The sequence below is a fragment of the Marmota marmota genome, unplaced genomic scaffold (assembly GCF_001458135.2).
Source record: "Marmota marmota marmota unplaced genomic scaffold, marMar, whole genome shotgun sequence".
NCBI classification, from domain to species: domain Eukaryota; kingdom Metazoa; phylum Chordata; class Mammalia; order Rodentia; family Sciuridae; genus Marmota; species Marmota marmota.
Window position 1 is genome coordinate 19,493,414 of NW_025999941.1, and position 21,943 is coordinate 19,515,356.

At 39.7% G+C, this 21,943-nt stretch overlaps 1 non-coding gene across 1 annotated transcript; it reads left to right on the top strand.

Annotated features, from left to right (window-relative positions):
* The first annotated feature begins 20,270 nt into the window (after positions 1–20,270).
* LOC125616281 lies at positions 20,271–20,374 on the top strand. Its single transcript, XR_007346915.1, has one exon. It is a non-coding gene; the product is annotated as a U6 spliceosomal RNA (small nuclear RNA).
* Positions 20,375–21,943: the final 1,569 nt, after the last annotated feature.

The following is a 21,943-nucleotide window of genomic DNA, read 5'->3' on the forward strand; positions in this document are numbered from 1 at the left end:
TAATGGAGAGTGGCTTTGCTGTAGCAATAGTTACGGAATGTGTTTCATCTTAAAGGATAAAACAGAAACTCTTTTGGAAGGAAGTTAGGCAATATTCATCAAGCATCAAGAAATGTTCATAACCTTTGAACACAGCATTAACACTCTGTGCTTAAAACCTACTTTAAGGAAATAATCCACACACCAAGAAAAACCATGTGCACAAAGACACCCATTATGGCTAAATTAAGGGTCCTCTTGAGGATTGTTTTTAAGAGTAGTAAAGAAACTGAAGAAAAAAAAAGCTTAGGACTAATGTAAAATGAAAAGAAAATAAGAGAAAAGGTTAAATGTGTACACTGCTCATAAATAATAAAATATCCTCACATGTCTGTCAGATTTTTTGGTCAGTATTTGTTTTTTAATTATAAAAATATTCCATAGAGGGCTGGGGCTGTAGCTCAGTGGTAGAGTGCTTGCCCCATACGTGTGAGGCACTGGGTTCGATCCTCAGCACCACATAAAAATAAATAAAGTAAATAAAGGTATTGTGTCTATCTGCAACTAAAAGAAACAATTAAAAATATGCCATAGAAGTAATGTAAGATATTGTTAATAAGGGAAAGTAGATGTGAGATACAGGGGAACTCGATTCAATCCAAAGTGAATTGCATGCTCAGTAAGTGTGTAAATAGAGTCATTGACACTTTCATTGTAATGTACAAGTAACAGTCAGCATGGTCTAAATGAGATTATCTTTCTTTTATTTGTTCTAATTAGTTATACACGACAGAATACATAAGTGAAGTACAATTCCTCCTTCTTCTGGTTGTACACCATGTAGAGTCACACTGATCATGTAATCATATATGTACATATGTCCCATCGATTCCACTCTCCTTCTTACCCCCACACCCACTCCCCTCCCTCAGTCCCCTCTGCCTAATCCAAAGTACCTCTATTTCTCTGTCCGCTTTTTTATCACTAGGATCAAAATACCCAACAAAAAATCACTTAAAAGAAGAAAAGTTTGTTTGGGCTCATGGTTTCAGAGGTTCAGTTCATGATTAGTGACTCCATTGTTCTGGGCCCAAGGTGAACAGAACTTCATGGTGGAAGGGCCTGGCAGAAGAAATCGATTCGCCTTATGATGGCTAGGAACCAAAGAGCCGGAGGAGGAGCCAGGGACAAAATATGTCATCCCCAAGCCAGCCATGCCCCCAGTGACCCACTTCCACCAGCCACACCTCACCTGCCTACGGTTACCACCCAGTAATGCATTCAAATTTTTTAATCCATCAAATGGATGAATCCACCGATCAGGTTATGGCTCTTGTAATCTAATCATTTTGCCTCCTGCCTTAACACAGGAACTTTGGGGGGACTCCTTATTTCCAAACCATAACAACACATATAATAAAATACAAGAAAGAAACACATAGAATTGTTCCCAAGAGGGTTTCAAAATCGTGAGCTCATTGGCCGTTTTTAGCCTCATCTTCAGGTCCTACGTGTTTCTAAAAAACAGCTTTCTAGAGGCATAATTCACATGTTTTCTAGGGATGTAATTCACTTTTTGAAAGTGCACAATTCGCAGGTTTTTGCATATTCACCGAGGCATCCAACATCACCATTATGTAATTTCAGAACACTTGCATGATCCCAGAAAGCAGCTTGGTACTCTTTAGCAGTCACTCCCTGCTTTGTTCTCCCTTTATCTTACGGTGAAAACCAAACTACTTTCATTCTGTATGCATGTGCTCATTGTGGAGATGCCGCCCAAAAGGAAACACACCATGTGGCCTTCTGTGTTTAGCACAAGGCTCTCAAAGGTTACCCATGTTGCGGCACATATCAGTACTTGATGCTCTCTATAGTCCAATGATGTTCAATGGTACGCGTGAACCACGTTGTGTTTACCCATTTATCAGCCAGTGGACATTTGGGTCATCTCCACTGTTGTTTATCAGGGGTAACACTGCTATAGACACTCAGCTACGGGTGACTGCCTCCTTCATCACAGGTCCAGACCTAGTCTTGCTCTCATGAGAAAACTATGAATAACTTAAACTTTCTAAAACACTTTTTAGGATTAAATTTTTTTAACGGATACATAAAATTGTACCTATTTATGGGGTTCTGTGATACTGTGGTTGTAAGGTGTCTTCCCAAAGCTCCCGGGTTAATGAATATTCAGAGATGCAATGATTAGATTGGGAGATGTGTGACCTAACCAGTCCATCTAGTTCGAATGGACTGACCAGTGGTAACCATAAGCCGCTGGGGTGTGGCTGGATGAGGTGGGTCACTGGAGGTGTGCCATAGAAGGGCTCATCTTCCCTGTGGCCCCTTCCTCCTCTCTCTGCTTTCTGACCCTGCCATGAGCTGAGCAGCTTCCCTCTGCTGGGCCACCATCATGTCCACCCTCACCTTGGGCCTAGAGCAATGCAATTGGCCATCGATGGGATGAGACCTCTGAAATCGTAAGCCCCCAATTAAACTTCCCTTCCTCTAAGTTGATCTTGTCAGGTATTTTGGTTACAAAATCTGACTAAAATAGATTCTATGGGATGATTAGATACATGTATAGATTGTGTAATATTTAAATTAAGGTAAACATATTTATCTCCTCAATTATCAGTTATTTATGGTGAAAGCATTCAAAATTATTTCTTCTATCATATGATAGAAGAAATATATATATATATATATATATATATATATATATGATAGAAGAAAGAATATATATGACATAACTGTTATCTAAAGTCACCCTACTGTGCAGTAGAATAGCAGCACATTTTTTTCTCTCATCTTACCTATCTGTTAATTAACCTTTCTCCATCCTTCCTTCTCCCCTACCTTTCCCAGCCACTTGTAACTAACACTCTACTTTCAACTTCTATGAGATCAACTATGTTAGATTCCATATAAAAAGTGGTTATGCAATGCTTGTCTTCCTGAGCCTGCCTTATTCCATATAGCACAATGACCTCCAGCTCCATCCATGTTATCACAAGTGACTGAATTTCATTCTTTTTAAATGGCTGAATAGCATTTCATTGCATATGACAACTACATCTTCTTTATCCATTCATCAGCGGATGGACACCGAGACTGTTTATGTTTAACTTTTTAATACACTGCCACACTCTTTTCAAAGTGATAGCACCATGTTATGTTGCTGCCAGAAGTTTCTAATTTCTCCACATCTTCATCAACATTCGTTATTGTCTTTTTTATTTTTGATATCCTTGTGAGTATGAAGATGATCTTGTTGTGATTTTTTTTTTTTAATTTTTTTTTGGTGTATGGAGAGGCTATTGGGGATTGAACCAGAGGTGGGGAAGAGAATGAAAACTTTGCACGAAGCTGAGATCTCACATAAAAGCACACCTTTTGAGGTGCTAAAAGGACAGAGCATCTCCCCTAACCATCCACGGAAGTGAAAAGGAAGCTTATTTGTGTGCATTGGCTTTGGGTTTTTGTGTGTAAAAAGTTAAATTACAATTTCCCTGGCTAAATTAAAGCTCTAAACTGGACCATGTGCAGATTTACAGTCAAATGGTACAGTACTCAAGAGGAAGAGGCCTTCTACCTCCTGCCCCAGCTGAGAAAGGAACAGAAATGGGTATGGCACAGCAGTACCTCTGGATTGCCTGGGAGGGAACACAGATCCCACCAAGAGGAGTGCTTCAGTGTCAGCCTTTTCACTGCTGTGACCAAAAGACCTGAGGGACCAATTTTAGAGGCGGATATGTTTATTTGGGGGCTCACAGTTTCAGAAGTCCGAGTTCATTTCTTGGGGCTCGAGGTGAGGCTGAATGTCCTGGTGGAAGAGTGTTGCAGAGAGAGAAAGCTCACAGGATGATCAGGAAGCAGAGAGACTCCACTCTCCAGAGACAAATAGAGACCCCAAAGCCAAGTCCCCAATGCCCCCTCCTCCAGCCACACCCACCTGCCTCCAGCCACCACCCAGTTAATCCCACCAGGGGTTCATTCACTGGTTGGGTTAAGGCTCTCACAACCCCGTCATGTCTCCTCTGGACCTTCTTGCACCGTCTCACATGTGAGCTTTTGGGGGACACCTCACACCCCAACCATAACATTCAGTTACCCAGGTTAATGGGATTTACCAGCTTGATTTAAAAGGAAAACATGACCATATATAACAGAACACAAGGGAGCATGCTCTGCCTTGAATAAGATCTGCAGACAGGCAAAACAACAACAACAACAACAACAAAAACAGAAGGATTGGGACTGTGAGGACTTCTCATAAAATTGTAATGTGACGGAGAGTAAATCGAACACACTTAGGTTTATTCAAGGGGAAAAAGGAGTAGAAACCGAAAAGAAAGCACACAATGAACAAATAAACAGCCAAGGCCATTTGAAAAATAACCCAGTAGGAAGACAAGAGGGTGGTGGGGTCCTAGTAGCCTGGAGAGAGTGGGGGTTGGGGAACATGGAGGGAAAAGCCATCCAGGCTTATAGTCATGGCTCTGTGTCTTCATGTGTGTGTGTTAGTTTCAAGGTATCAAGAGACACATTGCCCCTGAATACAGGTGCTCCTGTTCTGCAGAACTCCAACAGCTGCGTTTCTTCAGCCTTCAGCGATGAGCCCTATAAGTAGAGGTCAGTAGTAAATCCTGGATCAGAAGTCAGGAAAGCGTAACCAGGGGTTCTTGCCACTTGGTTCTTCATGGTTACACACCACACACCTCTGGTGGTGCCCATCACCTCTCTCTGAGCACCACTGAGTGAATCCGATCTATTCCTTCCTTGCTGTTTTTTATTTTAAAAAGAAGGCATCAGTGGGACTATATTTTCAATGTCTTTCTGTGTTAGAAGCTGATGCAAATCTCCTCAACTGGCCCGTGTTAATGATTGCACAAACGTTCCCAATTTGGAAACATATTATTCAGGTTCCTATATCAGAAATTTTCATATTTTTGCAATCAATGAAAGTTATCCATGTGCAATGATGTATACCCCTTTCTGGATATTCAGGTATTTGTCATATTCCAGTCGATCTATTTATTTTTCTTTTTGTATTGTGAATGCTACCTCTTTTTTTCTTTCTTTCTGTTATTTTTTTATTGGTTCTTTTTTAAAAAATTATTTATTCTATTTGTTATATATGACAGCAGAATGCATTTCGATTCATACACAGATAGAGCACGATTTTTCATGTCTCTGGTTGTACACAACGTAGAGTCGTAACATTCATACGTGTACTTGGGGTAATGATGTCCATCTCATTCCACTGTCTTTCCTACCCCCCTGCCCCTCCCTTCTGCTCCCTCCCCTTTGCCCTATCTAAAGTTCCTCCATTCCTCCCAAGCCTCCACCCCCGTTCCCATTATGGATCAGCATCCTCATATCAAAGAAAACATTCGGCATTTGCTTTTTTGGGGATTGGCTAACTTCACTTAGCATGATATCCTCTAACTCCATCCATTTATCTGCAAATGCCCTGATTTTATTCTCCCTCAATGCTGAGTAATATTCCATTGTATGTATGTATGTATGTATATATATATATATACATACATGTATATATATGTATGTATGTATATATATATACACATACATACATACATACATACATATATATATATACACATACATACATACATACAGATATATATATATATATATATATATATCTCACAGCTTCTTTATTCATTCATCTATTGAAGGGCATCTAGGTTGGTTCTATAATTTACCTATTGTGAATTGTGCTGCTATAAACATTGATGTGGCTGTGTCCCTGTAGTGTGCTGTTTTTAAGTCCTTTGGGTATACACCAAAGAGTAGGATAGCTGGGTCAAATGGTGGTTCCATTCCAAGTTTTCCAAGGAATCTCCATACTGCTTTCCATATTGGTTGCACCAATTTGCAGTCCCACCAGCAATGTATGAGTGTGCCTTTCTCCCTACATCCTTACCAACGCTTATTGTTGTTTGTATTCTTAATAACTGCCATTCTGACTAGTAATTTTAATTTGCATTTCCCTAATTGTTAGAGATTTTTTCATATATTGTTTGACTGATTGTATATCATCTTCTGAGAAGTGTCTGTTCAGTTCCTTGGCTCATTTATTGATTGGGTTATTTGTTTTATTGGTGTTAATATTTTTGAGTTCTTTATACATCCTAGAGATTAGTTCTCTATCTGATGTGCATGTGGTAAAAATTTGCTCCCATTCTGTAGGCTCTCTATTTACCTCACTGATTGTTTCTTTTGCTGAGAAGAAGCTTTTTAGTTTGAATCCATCCCATTTGTTGATTCTTGGTTTTAATTCTTGTGCTATAGGAGTCTTATTAAGGAAGTTGGGGCCTAATCTGACATGATGGAGATTTGGGCCTACTTTTTCTTCTAATAGACAGTGTCTTCTAATAGACAGATAATGTCTAATAGATAGTGTCTCTGGTTTAATTCCTAGGTCCTTGATCCACTTTGAGTTGTTTTGTGCAGGGTGAGAGATAGGGGCTTAATTTCATTTTGCTGCATGTGGATTTCCAGTTTTCCCAGCACCATTTGTGGAAGAGGCTATCCCATTTCCTCTCCTTCATTCTCCTTTCTTTCCTTCATTCCTCTTTCCTTCATTCCTGTCTAATACATTCTATTCTCCCCTCCCCCATTGTGCATTAGCATTTGCATGTCAGAGACAACATTTGGCCTTTGTTTTTTTTTTTTTTTTGAGATTGGTTTATTTCTCTCAGCTTAATTTTTATTCCTTCTTTCCCCTCAAAGTTGTTCTAGTTTAGTTTCTACCCCATTTTAAAAAATGCTGGCTATTTTTTTTTAGCTTTTCTTTTTTTTTACTTAAAAAGTTATGAATAGTTGTACATATATATGTTCTTTCTTTATTTTTTTGCATTACAATTCTTAATACACCATTATAAAATAATTTATCATATCTCTGATTATATATAAGGTATGTTGACACCAAATTCACATCTTCATACATGTATTTTGTATAATGATGAGGGTCTCCTTTCACCATCCATGCTATTCCCCGTCTCCCTCCCTTTCCCTCCCACCCCTATTCCCTATCTAGAGGTAATCTTCCTCCATTGCTCTCCCTCCCAACCCCATTTTGAGTCACCCCCCTTATATCAGAGGAGACATTCAGCATTTGTTTTTTTGGGATTGGCTAACTTCACTTAGCATAATCTGCTCTAATGCCATCCATTTCCCTGCAAATGCCATGATCTTATTCTTTTTATTGCTGAGTAACATTCCATTGTGTATAAATGCCACATTTTTTTTATCCATTCATCCACTGAAGGGCATCTAGGTTGGCTCCACAGTTTAGCTATTGTGAATTGTGCTGCTATAAACATGGAAGTGGCTGTGTCCCTGTAGTATGCTGTTTTTAGGTCCTTTGGGTCTAGCCCGAGAAGAAGAATAGCTGGGTCAAATGATGGTTCCATTACCAGTTTTCCAAGAAATCTCCATACTGCTACTGCTTTCCAAATTGGCTGTACCAGCAGTGTATGAGTGTGCCTTTTTCCCGCCCCCCGCATCCTCGCCAGCACTTGTTGTTGTTTGACTTCATAATGGCTGCTTGTGAATGTATAAAACACATTCTTACCTTACAGAAAAACTAAACCCTTCAAATGCCAATGATTTGACATACTTTAAAATAGATCCATAAACAAGATTCTCAGTATTTGTATTTTTACTTTGTTCTTTTAGAAATGTCTCCAGAATAATTTAATAGCTCCTCAGAATCATTGTTTTTATATTTTAGTTTATGACAAAATATATTTCTCTCTTTGAAAGATGCTAAAGCCCCCAAGAGTGACAATTCATACATTTTTTTCCAGATACTTGTTGATTTTATTAGAAACACAGTCACAGAAACTAATCATTTGCCAACTATTGAACACTAGGGTGTTGAAAATCTTGCTGTCTGTGGTTACATCTGCTGAAAAACAGATGCCCATGAGGGCAGTTGGGTTGGCATGTGGAACCCTTTGGCAAATTCCCCTGCTATAAAATCATTAGAAATTGATGAGTTTCTAGTCAATCATTACTGTGAGTTAGCTTGCTTGCTTGCTTCCCACCCACCTCTCTTTCCCAATCCTCCTCTCTCTCTTACTTTCAACCAGGGACTGAACCCAGGGGTGCTTAACCACTGAGCCACATCCCCAGCCCTTTATTTTTTATTTTGACACAGGGTCTTGCCCACTTGCTTAGGGCCTTGCTAAGTTGCTGAGGCTTCTTTGGACTTGGGATCCTCCTGCTTCAGCCTCCTGAGCTGCTGAGATTACAGGTGTGCATCCCCTCACCAGACCAGTTGGTAAGCCTTCTCACAACAGATTGCTTTCTGAATCCAATGTGAAGAGGTCCTGCTCTGTCAGAGAAAGATCTGATATTTGTGAATCACATCCCTTTTTGAGCATGTAAATGCATGTGCTTGGCCAATTCACTGGCTTGGGACTAAAATAGGGACACCTGCATAACTATGTTAACATAAAATGTTATTCGGGGCCTCCATTTTTAAATAACCTATGTGGGAAGAAATTCCAGCATCCTGGAGAGTAAGTGACCTAGTAGAATTCTACTTTTTACCCTAATCTTAATTTATCTTTGAGGACAGGATGTCTGAAGCCCAGAAGCTCCTCTTCAGGTGGGCCAGCCAAAATAAGTTGGACCTACGATGGTTTTAAGAGTGGCCTCCAGAAAACCTCTACTTTCATACCTACCAGTCCCCATGACAGGAAACACTAGACCCTAAGAAGAGTGAAAAGGGGTAGTGCCCAAGTTCTGGGAAATCTCCTATTCCAGGAAAAAAACATGAATATCCCTTTCCTTTATTACCCTCTCCCTCTCCCTCATTTGTTTCACTTTGTATGTGTGATTTCCCCAATCCCAACAGATTGAGAAGCTCATTTGTGAGCTTAGACTCCCAATCCTCCATTCTCTGGCCAACTAATAAACCATCAGTACACCCCCAGCACTCTCTCTCTCTCTCTCTTGTTTAAGACTTGGTCTCACTAAGTTGCCCAGGTTGGCTTTGAACTTGAGATCCAAGTTCAAAGTCATGTCAGGCCAAATGTACTGATGTATCCATGGTCTACAATTCACTTCACTTTCCTCCTAGTTCTATCACACTAAGAGACGCGGGAGTCGCTGATGTTTTGTTTAGAATGATTGTTTTAGAAAACTATTTTTAATAGAAGATAATCTCTGAGGCCAGAGTAATCAGCCATTGCAGAAATGGTGTTTCATTTATTTGTATGTATTCCATCAGTCCTACCCAAAGCAGTCTTGCCATTGCTTCTTGGTCCCCATTCCTGGTAGCATGTACCAGTTCTGGTTTTGTAGGTGTTCATCAGTGACCCGATGCTTTTAAGGGTATTTAGGACACCTGTAAGAGCTCTTATTTTGCAATGTTTTCAATGTGCACTAAAAAGCACATCAATGAAAGGCCAGGGTTGTTGCAAGTAGACCAGAGATCAAAGTCTTTTTCACCTTCCTGATTTAAAATCAAGAAGCATATTCAGGCATCTTCCCTATTCCTGTATGTGGGCCACATCTTGGTCTTTGTGTGTTCGGCAAATGTGGAAACCTAAATTATGGATTGGTTACTTTCAAACCACTGGGCTGACAAGCTTCCAAGGATAAGTAGTGAAATAAATTTTTTCATGGAGAGCTGCTGGCCAAGATCTCTAACAATAATTCCAGATTCCATTTCCCTTCTTTCTTCCTTCATGATTTTGTTTTTTCTTTTGCTGTCCTGAGAATTGAACCTAGGGTCTTGCACATGCTAGGAAAATGCTCTGCCCCTGAGCTGCATCCTTGGCCCTCTGAAAATTTTATTTTGAGAAAGATTCTTGTCACTTGTGGTTATCCTGCCTCAGCCTCCTGGTAGCCTTTTGAATTTTTAGATTTAGTAGGCATAGACCAATAAAAAATAAAAAAAAAATAAAAAGCCCAAGGCTATTTGGAGAAAACAATTATGATACATTAAAAGATTATTTTTAAGTAGTCACATGTTTTGGAAAGAATTAAGGGGGAAAAAAAGTTAAAGGAAAAGAGTTTTGCACATGAAAGTTCCTGGCAGAAATAAACCAATAATCAAAAGCTGGCTATTTTAGCTCTTATTACAAAAGAGGGTATCAGCCTTGAGATAATCCAGTCTCTCATGAACAACTGGCATGGGGGATCAGTCTTCTCACAGAGGTCACCTCATAAGACATAAAATTATTGGCCGTGCGCAGCCATTTGTATCAGCTGAGGTGAGACTCTGGTACATGCTATCAGGAATGGGGACCAAGAAGCAACGGCAAGACTGTTTTGGGTAGGACTGATGGAATACATACAAATAAATGCAAGTATTTAACAGCATGACTCAGAAGATTGTGAGCTAAGGATGAAGAGAGTTTTGTGTAAAATTTATATGGACCCATTCATGAAACTGAAAAACGATTTCACTGCCATTCACTGAATACTTCTTTTTAGTTTATTCTTTTTAGATATGCATGACATATTATACACACATGGATTATAGCTTCCTATTCTTGTGGTTGTATGTGATGTGGAGTTTCCCTGGTCGTGTATTCATATATGGACATAGGAAAGTTCTGTCCCATTCACTCCACTGTCTTTCCCATTCCATCCCCCTCCCTTCCCTTCATTCCCTTTGTCTCATCCAGTGAACTTCTATCTTCCCTCTTGCACCCTTATTGTAAGTTGGAATCTGCATATCAGAGAGAACATTCAGAGTTTAGTTTTTGGGGATTGGCTTTTTTGACTTAGCATGATAGTCTCTAGTTCCATCCATTTACTGGCAAATGTCATAATTTCATTCTTCTTTATGGTTGAATAATCTTCCATTGTGTATATATACTACATTTTCTTTATCCACCATCTATCTATTCAAGGGCACCTAGGTTGGTTCCATAGCTTGGCTATTGTGAATTGAGCAGCTATAAACATTATGTGGCTGTGTCACTGCAGTATGCTAACTTTAAGTCCTTTCAGTAAATACCATGGTGTGGGATAACTGGGTCAAATGATGGTTCCATTCCTAGTTTTCTGAAAAATCTCCATGAGCCTTTTCCCTCACATCCTTGCCAACATTTATTGTTACTTGTATTCTTGATAATTGCCACTCAGACTGGAGTGAGATGGAATCTCAGGGTGGTTTTAATTTGCACTTCTCTAACTGATAGAAATGTTGAACATTTTTCTATATATTTGTTAACCATTCATATTTCTTCTGTAAAGAGCCTCTTTAGTTCCTTTGTCCATTTAATGATTGGATTACTTAGGGGTTTTTTGGTGTTAGGTTTTTTGAGTTCTTTATATATCCTGGAGATCAATGCTCTATCTGAGGTACATGTGGCAAAGATTTTTCTCCCATTCTATAGGACAACTCTTCATGTTCTTGATAGTTTCTGTTGCTGTGAAGAAACTTTTTAGTTCTAATCCATCGCATTTATTGATTCTTTTAATTTTTTTATTATACATGGACACAATATCTTCATTTTGTTTATTTTTATTTTTATGTGGTGCTGAGGATCGAACCCAGGGTCTCACACATTCGAGGTGAGTGATCTACCACTGAGCCACAACCCCAGCCCCAATTCTTGATTTTATTTCTTGCTCTCGTTGAGTAATTGTTAAGCACTTGTCTAGTTGAGTAATTTGTTTCCTAAGCTGACATGATGGAGAGATGGGCTTACATTTTCTTCTAGTAGGTACAAGGGTCTCTGGTCTAATGCCTAGGTCCTTGATCCATTTTGAGCTGAGCTTTGTGCTAAAAACTTCTGATGTCTAAATTGCTCAAATATATTATGTGGTGGATGCCATTATCTTTAAAGAGGGAGAAACTGAAGTTCAGTGAGATTTATTAACTCACCCAGGGTGACCAAGTCCATGAGGTTTATCTGAGATTTGCACAAGCTATGAGCTGCAATTGACCATTATCTTGTATGACCTTCCCCAAAAAACATGGATCTGGTCTAGTGAAGACCTCTCTTAGAAGGACAAAGGCAGAACATTCTTTGCTTGCCTTTCCTGAATAACCATCAAGTTATATAGAATTTCTGTCATTCCTCAAGCATGTGTTGAATGCCACTGATGTGCTTGAAACAGTCTTTAAGACAGTAATGGAAAAATGACTAGAGTGAGTGAAGCCAGGGAGAACTATATTACATCATTTTAATTATTCCAAGTAAACAAATTATCTGAACTTCATGCTCAGGTTTTTTTTAACAAATTGATCTGGTATCAGACAAATTGTCTAAATAAGAGGGCAAATAATCATGTTTCAGTACTATTTGTGACTATAGTAATTCATAAATAAATGCTCTTAGATTCACTTAGAATGTAATGTGATATGAAAATAATTTGGGGGGGGATAATGCTTCATAGGTAGCTATTTGTTTTCTGATAGAATTTTAAAGGAAATTAATATGTTTATAACATATTAATTATATAACATATAAAAAGAAAATTTTAAAGGAATTAATATGTTTATTACCTTTACCTCTGAGACAACCCTGGAAGGCAGATTAGATGTTAGTAGATGTGTATGTTACCAATTTGCTCTTTTCCATCTCAATCCTTAATACGGATGAAATGGAAACTATTAGCCCAAATCCAGGCCTGGAAAGATGGAAAGTCGTGTGTTCTGAAGTGCGGAACAAAATACATTTGTCCTCCTTAAAACCTTCTGCAGCTTGAGACTCCTCCCTAATGTTCCCAGCTGGAGAATCCAGCTTTTACCTACCAGTCTGTTTTCACAAGTCTGACCTAGTCTACCTTGCTGGAATTTAACTCTTCATGCAGTCAGTGTTCACCATATTTTCTTTTTATGCAAATTTCGTCATCATAACTACAAACAGACATTTGATCACAGGTTAGCACCACATTGTAGTCTTCTTTTTAAATTTTTTTATATTTTTTCTTTTTAATTATACATGACAGTTGAATGTATTTTGGCAAATTATACATTCATAGAGTATAACTTATTCTATTTTGGATCCCACTTTCATGGTTGTACATAGTGTAGAGTTACCCTGGTCATGTATTCAAATACAAGGATAGGAAAGTTATGTCTGATTAATTCTACTGTCTTTCCTATTCCCTTCCCCCAACTCTTCCCTTCATTTCCCTTTGTCTAATCCAATGAATTTCTATTATTCCCTTCCCCAACCTTCCTTGTTTTGGGTTAGTATCCACAAATCAGAACATTGGGCCTTTGTTTTTTTGGATCTGGCTTATTTCACTTAGCATGATAGTCTCCAGTTCCATTCATTTACCTGCAAATGCCATTATTTTATTCTTCTTTATGGTTGAGTAATATTTCATATTGTGTATATATTCATATTGTGTATATATATATATTTTTTTTTCTTTATCTATTAATCTGTTAAAGGGCACTTAGTTTGGTTACTGTGAGTTGAACTACTGTAAATATTGATGTGGTTGAGGAGTGGGATAACTGGGTCAAATGATGGTTCCATTCCAAATTGTCTGTGGAATCTCCATACTGTTTTCCAGAGTGGTTGCACCAATTTGCAGTCCCACCTGCAATGTATGACACCATTTTCCCCACATTCTCACCAACATTTATTATTACTTGTGTTCTTGATAAGTATAGTTTTAATTTGCATTTCTCTAATTCCTAGAGATGCTGAACACTTTTTTGTGTTGTTTTTTTTTTAAACCATCCCCTTTGTATTCCTGTTGGATAAAGAAATTTCTATTTCATCTTTGGCTTTCTGGGCAGTTCAGGCAAGGGTTGCCCGACAGAAATGATTGATACATTCCTTGTGCTTTCTAAGGTCTCTCCAACTCCTTCCTTTTTCTTATTTTAAATCTTATGTCTGTGTTAATTTGAGTATGTCTTTTTTTTTTTAATGGAAGCTTAAGTTTGTTGTGGAAGGAACCCAACTTTGCCTGTGTGTTACCTGAAGACAACCTACTCATAGACAGTAGCTTAGCAATTCATGCTATAAGCATCAACCTTTGTTATCAGGAGAGTTTTATCTCCTGAACTATTTTGGATCCCACTCTCATGAGGGCCTAAGAAGGAAAATAGTTACTAAGGGCCAAATACACTACTGTATTCCTTTCCAGAAGCTTGTTTGTCTTTCTTTCTAGGAAGTACCAATGAAGGAGGAACAAAGACATTTCAAAATAGTTTGTGTGACTATCTTATTATTATTATGCCATCAGTGGACTCATCCTGCAAACCCAAGTGAGTGGACAAAGTAATTTATTGGCTGAGTGTATCTTCAAGTACAAAAGAGGGGGGTGACGATGAGATGTGGTGAGGTGGGCAAAGCTCCCCTGGAATTTCCATCAGGGTGACGGATGGTGTGGGGCATTGAGAGGTTCAGGACGCTGCTGAAGCCTAGCTATTAAAAAATCAGGATTGCAAAAGCAGCTCTGGAACAATTGCTTTTATTTAAAGAGACAATGCTCCTGATGATGACACAAAACTTGCGTCAGACAAAGGATATACCATCAAGTAGAAGTTTGGAGAACTAACTCACACTGTGTCAGGTAAACTCTTTCACTGTTTCATAAAAGGGACAGTGACCACTGGAAGAAAAAGACTTTGAAAGCGGACAGTGTGGGTTTGAACCCTATTCCTGCCACTTCCTAGGTATTTGGCCTTGGGTGAGTTTTCTGAGATCCAGCTTGTGTATCTATAAAATGAGGATAACTGTGGTTTTTACACTGAAGCACACAGTAGCTGTCACTGTACAGTATATATAATAAACATATTTATGAATAGCAAATACATTCCCTATTGTCTATAAATAATATGTAAAACATATGATAAAGGAATATAGTAGTAATTCTATGGTAGAGGCCTGTAAAATTTTCCTTTTCTCTCCATTACTAGCTCCCAGCTAAGAAGTGGGTCAAAGATTTGTGCTCAGATCATCTCTCTCCTCAAGTTATGAGCTCTTTTCTCCATTTTCTTAACAGAAAATGGAACGGAAGGGCTTTACAATATATATATTTTTTAAGTTTAGCCAGGCATAGTGTATGCATGCCGGTAATCCCAGCAGCTCGGAGGCTGAGGCAGGAGGATCTTGAGTTCAAAGCCAGCCTCAGTAAAAGTGAGGCCTAAGCAACTCAGTGAGACCCTGTCTGGGGATGGGGCTCAGTGGTTGAGTGCCTTTGAGTTCAATCCCCGGTGCTCACCCACTCAAATCTTAATTTTAAGTTTATACAATTTCTTTATGATTTTTGTTGGTACATTATAATTATACATAATAGTGGGATTCCTTGTGACATAATCATACATGCTTATAATTTGATGAGTCTCATTCCTCAGTACATTTTTTTCCTTCCTCTCCTCTCCCAACTCCTTTTCTCTATAAGTCTCCCCTTTATTATATTTAAATTAATGTATTATATATAAAAGTGGGATTCACTTTGGTATATTCATATATGGACACAGCATAATTTAGTGGATTTCACTCTCCAGTATCTCCTCATGCCTTTCCCTCTCCCTTCTTCTTCATTCCAAGAAGGGATTTTAGAATTTCTATGTCATGAGAAATCTGAAGCTTTTCTCCAACAAAATAATTTCTTTCACATATTCTACTACCGTCCTAAAAACTCCATTGATTTCAGTGAGAACCTTATAAAGCAAGCAGTTACTATCCCTGCCCAACCTTCTTTATTCAGAAAATCAGGTTCCTCTAAAACAACAAGAAAGTACGTTTCTGTTTAGGCAGAGTGGGATGTCTCTATGGGGCACTCTTTGCTTAACTGAATGCTCGTATTTCATTTCCAGGATCCTGAAACACTCTGCTTGTAGTCTGTGTTAGTCTGCTTCTCATCCCTGGGACCAAAATTCATGGCTACAAAAACTCAAGAGGAGGAAAAGTTTATTTGGGGTTCAAGGTCATAGAGATTTAGTCCATGGTGAGCTGACTCCGTTCCTTTGGGCCTTGAGAAAGGCAGAACATCCCAGTGGAAGAGCTTGGTGGAGGAAAGCAGCTCTGCTCCTGGCAGGAGGTGGAAGTGGGGGGCGGGGGGAGGGGGGGAAGGAAGAGAGAGGGAGGGAGGGGGAGAGAGAGAGAGAGAGAGAGAGAGAGAGAGAGAGAGAGAGAGAGAGAAAGAAGCAGGGGGATAAGGTACTGAGAGGAGGAGCCAAAAATATGATAGGCAGACAGGGCAGAGATCTCCATAGCAGCAATTGTGTGTGCAAAGTCTCTGAGCCAGTCAGCCAGCTAACCATGGAGCACATGAACAGTGCACGATCAACATCCTGATTGGACAGAGGGGGTGCATGCTCACCAAGTATCTCACTCTGGGTGTAGCAATTCCCCTCCCTAAAAGTCATTAGCCAGTAGATTTAAAAGTTACCTCCAGCAACACCATATAAACCCCTGGACAGCCACACCTCAGTGACCAGTCTCTTGGGACCCCTTCCTTGTGGTAGATGTTTCCTGTCTGTTAAAATTCTGTTATTCTACTATACCCTCCATTGTCGACAGGTCTCATTCTTCAGATCCCAAATACATCTCACTGCATCTCAGGTACAATCCCCAAGACCACACCTCCCAATGACCCACATCTCCTAGCCATACCCCCACCACCTGCTCACAGTTACCACCCAACATTATAGTCCATCATTTGCTTTTTCAAACCGATCTCAGGGTCCTCTGAGTGGACACTTCCAGGGAGAATCTAAAGGTGCATGTTTTTGCCTGGCCCAGGACACAGTCAGTCTCACTCAGGGTGGTATGTCAGGCGAAGACACAGCAGATGCAAAATGGTGTGGAGTTTAAATCCTTTGATTGAATCCTTCAAAGCCCAGGGATGGGAGGGGTGCTCTGTAATAGCACCCCCCTTCCCCTTCTTTCTCACTTTGCTTTGCAGGCTTCAGCCCCGCCCCCTCCCCCCTCTGGTATCCCGCAGTTCTCTCTCCGGTCTCCCCTCCGTCTCTGGCTCTGTCCCTTTATCATGTAGATTTACAAGGCATTCTTCCCTATTTTAAAGAGGCTTTCTCCAGCGCATAGGAAGGGAGGAAAACAATCTATATAATTCTGGGATCCTCTTTGCCCAGAAAGTTAGGTCCCTTCCCACAAAGATGGACAGGAACCCCCTCTGTGCCCACTGAATGCATCAGATCTAATTTGGGGTGGGGGAGGGGGGGAGGGAGTGAAAAGGAAAACTGTTAGGGACAGGGTTGTTTAGGACAGAGGGGGCGGTGCAATCATTAGGCAATCAGATCACAGGTAGGAAGTAGGCAATTCATTTAAGCTCTAATCGGATGTTCAGGGAAAAATTAATCAAGACACTGAAGGAATAGGACCAGGGGAAGAGATAGTTAACCGTCTGACCAAATTGGTTGTCTTTCTTCTGCTTCATGCTCCTCTCGCTGAGCTGGAGTTCATTTTGAGTCCCCCGTTTTTTGTTTTTTTTTTCAAAGCCCAAAGCCATCCTCCTTTTCCAATAGGGGACATCCAGTGACAGGGTGTGAGGGGCACACTGTGACACTAAACCACCCTGCACTGCTTTTCCTCTTTGCTTTGTTTTGGGGGACTTACAACAAGGAGCTTCTACTGGGAGGCAGTGCTGTCATCAAAACCCCTGAGACATCTGGATGTGGTCCCCTAATTAACAACATCACCTGAAACAAAACAACACACACACACACACACACACATATGCAAAACATCACCTGGTGCTACTTTCAGGGCCAGTGTGGTCTTTCTTCCCTTTTCTTTTCAAGGACTGGAAGATCCTGGCTCCACCCAGAGCTGCTGGCAGTCTAATGAATGGTCCCAGCAACTCTGTGCCTGATCAGCAATGGGCTGAAAGGAACACTCTTGCAATTTTAAAACACTGTCATCCTTCTACAGTAACCAACCCCCTTGACCAATGGCAGTCACTTTCAATTTCCCTTAATTCCTTGAGCCCGAGGCACCCTCTGATTTACTTTCTATTGTTATATGATTGGTTTTTTTTTTTTAAACCGTGCATCGGTGGCTCCCACCTGGGAATAATGTTGTCCCTAGGAGACATTTGACAGTGCCTGGAGATAATTTTGATTTTCACAACTGGCCAGGTGGGGGCCGTTGCAACTGGTATTTGGTGGGTGGAGGCCAGAGATGCTGCAAAGCATCTGACAATATCCTTACAACAAAGTACCCAGCTCAAAATGTCAAATGAGTTGAGGAACCTCATTTATGATACTTTCTTTCTTTCCTTCCTTCCTTTCCCTCTCCCATTTTTTTTTTTTTTTTTTTCGGTACGAGGGATTGAACCCAGGTGCTTAACCACTGAGCCACATCCCCAGCCCTTTTCAATTTTGATTTTGAGACAGAGTCTTGCTAAGTTGCTCAAGGGCTCACTATGGCTAAGGCCTCCTGCCTCAGCCTCCTGAGCTGCTGAGATTAGAGGGGTGTGCCACCACACCTGGCTCCCCATCTATGATTTTGGTCAGAAGTCCTAATGAATGAAATGTGTACATGCCAAACAGGTGGTTTTTAGTTAAAGTACTTTACAGCAGGATTAGCCTTTATTTTCTTATCTTTCAAGCAGGTTAAAATACTAGTGGGGGGAAATCAACACTTTCCTCAAGGAAGACTCCATGATTGACCTTTCAAAGTAACTCCTCTATACTTGGTTACCCGGGAAAACCACAGGATTAGAGCTCACAAAATTTATTTCAACAGAGTCTGTAGTGAGTTTTTATTCTAAGAATGCCAAAATAAGTAAGTGCTATCCTGAGAAGCATCGCTGGAGGCCTGATACACATAGAGTTGTGCTGTTGCTCATGATGTGGGTCAGTCTTTTTTAAAAGGTATTTCTTACAGCAATAAAAATGTAAATTTGTTGTTTTCATTTTTTTGTGTGACAAAATACGTATACAATAAATGTCTGAGGATAAAAGGAAAATATACTCTCTTCACCCCAATTGTTACTGACCCTATGGAGCTCAACCTCCACCTCTGCTACCTTCAAACATGTGGATACATTTTAGTGCACCCTTTCCTGCTGCAATGCTCAAGTCCAGCATTCCCTTTTTAATCTTGCTTTTTGGTTTTTCATGGATAATGGTTCGTCTTTGTATGTGCCGCAACCTGATAAAATCCTGAGTACAGAGCAAGAGTGCTTCTGTTTTGGGGTGAATTCACGTGAGGCGGATTGTAGAAAAGTCCAAATAAAACCCTCAAGGAAAGAGTATCAACAGGACAGCCACATACCATTGTATATACTTTCAGTCCCTAGTTTGACATTTTATTACTGGTTTGCAGATAAAATATTGATAAATGTGGACTTTGAGGTCAGACTGCTTAAATTTAAGGCTGTCCTAGACTGTGGGACCATCAGCAATCACATTTGGATTTCTTCTCTTTCTCTGCTCTACATATAGTCTCATTTCCTATATTCTAGAGACATGAAGGCAAAATGATGAAATATGCTAATCAGAGGGATTTCCGGTCATAATGATCTCTGCAGAAATGTTGTGGTTTGGGGGACACCCCAAAAGCTCATTTGCGAGACAATGCAAGAACATTCAGAGGTGAAATGATTGGATTATGAGAGTCTTAACCCACTCAGTGGATTAGTCCCCTGATCAGGATTAACTGAGCAGTAACTGTTGTTGATAGACCTTTATTTTATTTATTTATATGTGGTGCTGAGAATCGAACCCAGTGCCTCACACAGGCAAGTGTGCTATCGCTGGGCCACAGCCCCAGCCTTAAAACTGATTTCTTTCAATGTCCATAAGTATAAAGCATTATCACCCTTGGCTAGAAAAATGGGACCAAGCTCAATGCATTTGGGAGAATCATTATTTTTTTTTAATCATAGCAAGAGAAAAAATCTGCATAAGCACCACTAACTCTTTTAATGGTTCTGCCATAATTAGTGTTCTTCTATATAGCAACAAACATCAGTAAGGGGAATGAAATTCCCTTAATGTTAAATCTAAGAGCTTTTCTAATCATAACGATTGCACCTTTTATTCTCCATGTATTTCAACACTCATTGCCTTTGTGTTTTCATAATTTAAATTATCTCATGAATATTCTATTTTCATCTGAATAATGAACTCATTCCTGGATAGGAAAGGTTGCAGTAGCTGCACAAGGGGGCAGTGTGGAGAGCAGGAAGGGAGCTCAGATACCTTGCAAACCGATCTAATTCACAAACCAGCTCTTCTTCTACTGGTCTTCTGGTCTTGAACTTGTGATCTAATTTAAGCCTCAGTTTTTCCTCAGCTGTAAAACAGAGAGAGTATCTGTTTTGGGGTTATTATGTGATCAGAACTGATAATAGTGTTCATATTGGCAGCATATATCCAAACATTGGAATGATACAGAGATTAGCCTGGCCCTTGTGCAAAGATGATATGCATATCTATGAAGCACTCCACATTGAAAAAAAATAATAAGTGACAGCGAACATCTGTGTGCAAGCACGTAATTTACTCTCAATTACCAAAGTAAAACTGTGAAGGTAGTAAGGTTACTATCCCCACTTTACACTGGAGGAAACTAGAACCCAGATAAATTTTTTTCTTTTTAAAAATTTGTTCTTTTTAGATATCCACGATAGCAAAGTATAATTTTAGATGTATTATACATACACGGAATATAACTTATTCTTATTCCCAGTGTTGCAGCTACTGAACAGTCTTTCACCAAAGGGACAACTAAAGATTATTAAAGAAGAACAACCACAAGGGTTTTCCAGGTGGTCAATTGGAATGCAACAAAATTTAGTTTCATTCAACAATAATTTAATAAATGAGTTCTATGGGCTGGGTGCATGGGCTTTGTAATGCCTCAAGGGAATGAGAAGGGAGTCTGAAATGTCCTTGGGAGATTACCCAGTGTTCACTGACGAGAAGATCCCAGGTAGCACATTAAGTACCAGTGAATCAAGGTGCTTTTAATAGAACCCTGAGATGTGATTATAATGTAAGCTGTGAATTTCCATGTCCAACAGACTCATTGCACCATTAGAGAAAACATGCGGATTCCGGAAGTCACTCATCCCTGCTTTGCTTGGCCTCCTGATATTCCTCCCCATAGGAAACTCTTCATAGCCAGAGACATCCAGAGGAGCCTCTTAATTGCCTTCAGGAATGAAGCTACCGACCGGTGCTAGGAGAACTTCTGTTAGCACGGGCCGATGGCTGTCTTTACAATGATTAATTGTGGCACATGGGATATGCTCTCTGAGCTAATCAAAGTACACAGATGTATTCCTTTGTGGGTAAATGTATTGACTTTGATCTATGTAACTGGCAAGCAAATGATAGATAATTTAATTCTATAACTGAGACCAGAGAAAAGTGCAATTTTGGAATGTGAGTCACCAGGACCAGAGATCTTTTGCAGCACTTGAACTTTACAGTGAACCAGGGATGTCTGGGGACAGGATGGGAAGGATCACAACAAGCACAAGGAAACACTGTAGGGTGGCTGGAGAGCATTTTGGTGGCACCTTCTTATGAAGATGAAACCTAGATAAACCATTTGAAGACTTACCAAAAAATAATCCCTGTGTATGAGGGTCCAAATGAGTGCACAGAATGAATGTAACTTTGTATAAAAGAACATCTAACATTAGGCCCATACAAGAGCAAAGAAAATCTAACTCCATTGTTTTAAGAATTCACGACCAAGGAACAGTTTGAAAAGATCAGCAGATGCCAATGAAAGGATAAGAAATAGGAATTACCCATCCCCTTTCGAAACATCTGAACTCTTGTGAGAAATCTAGGCTATCTATAAACTTTAAAATGAAGCTATACCTAGAAAGAGATGGAATAGAACATGAATTCAAACCTTTAATTCAACACATTAGTTTTAAACCAGGAAAGCATAAGTTCTAACCACTAAAGAATATTACAGTATAAAATTCTTGTGTTCATTTCCATTTTTAAAAGTATGATATCATCATTATAAATATTATGACAGCGTAATATTAGAAACAGCACAAA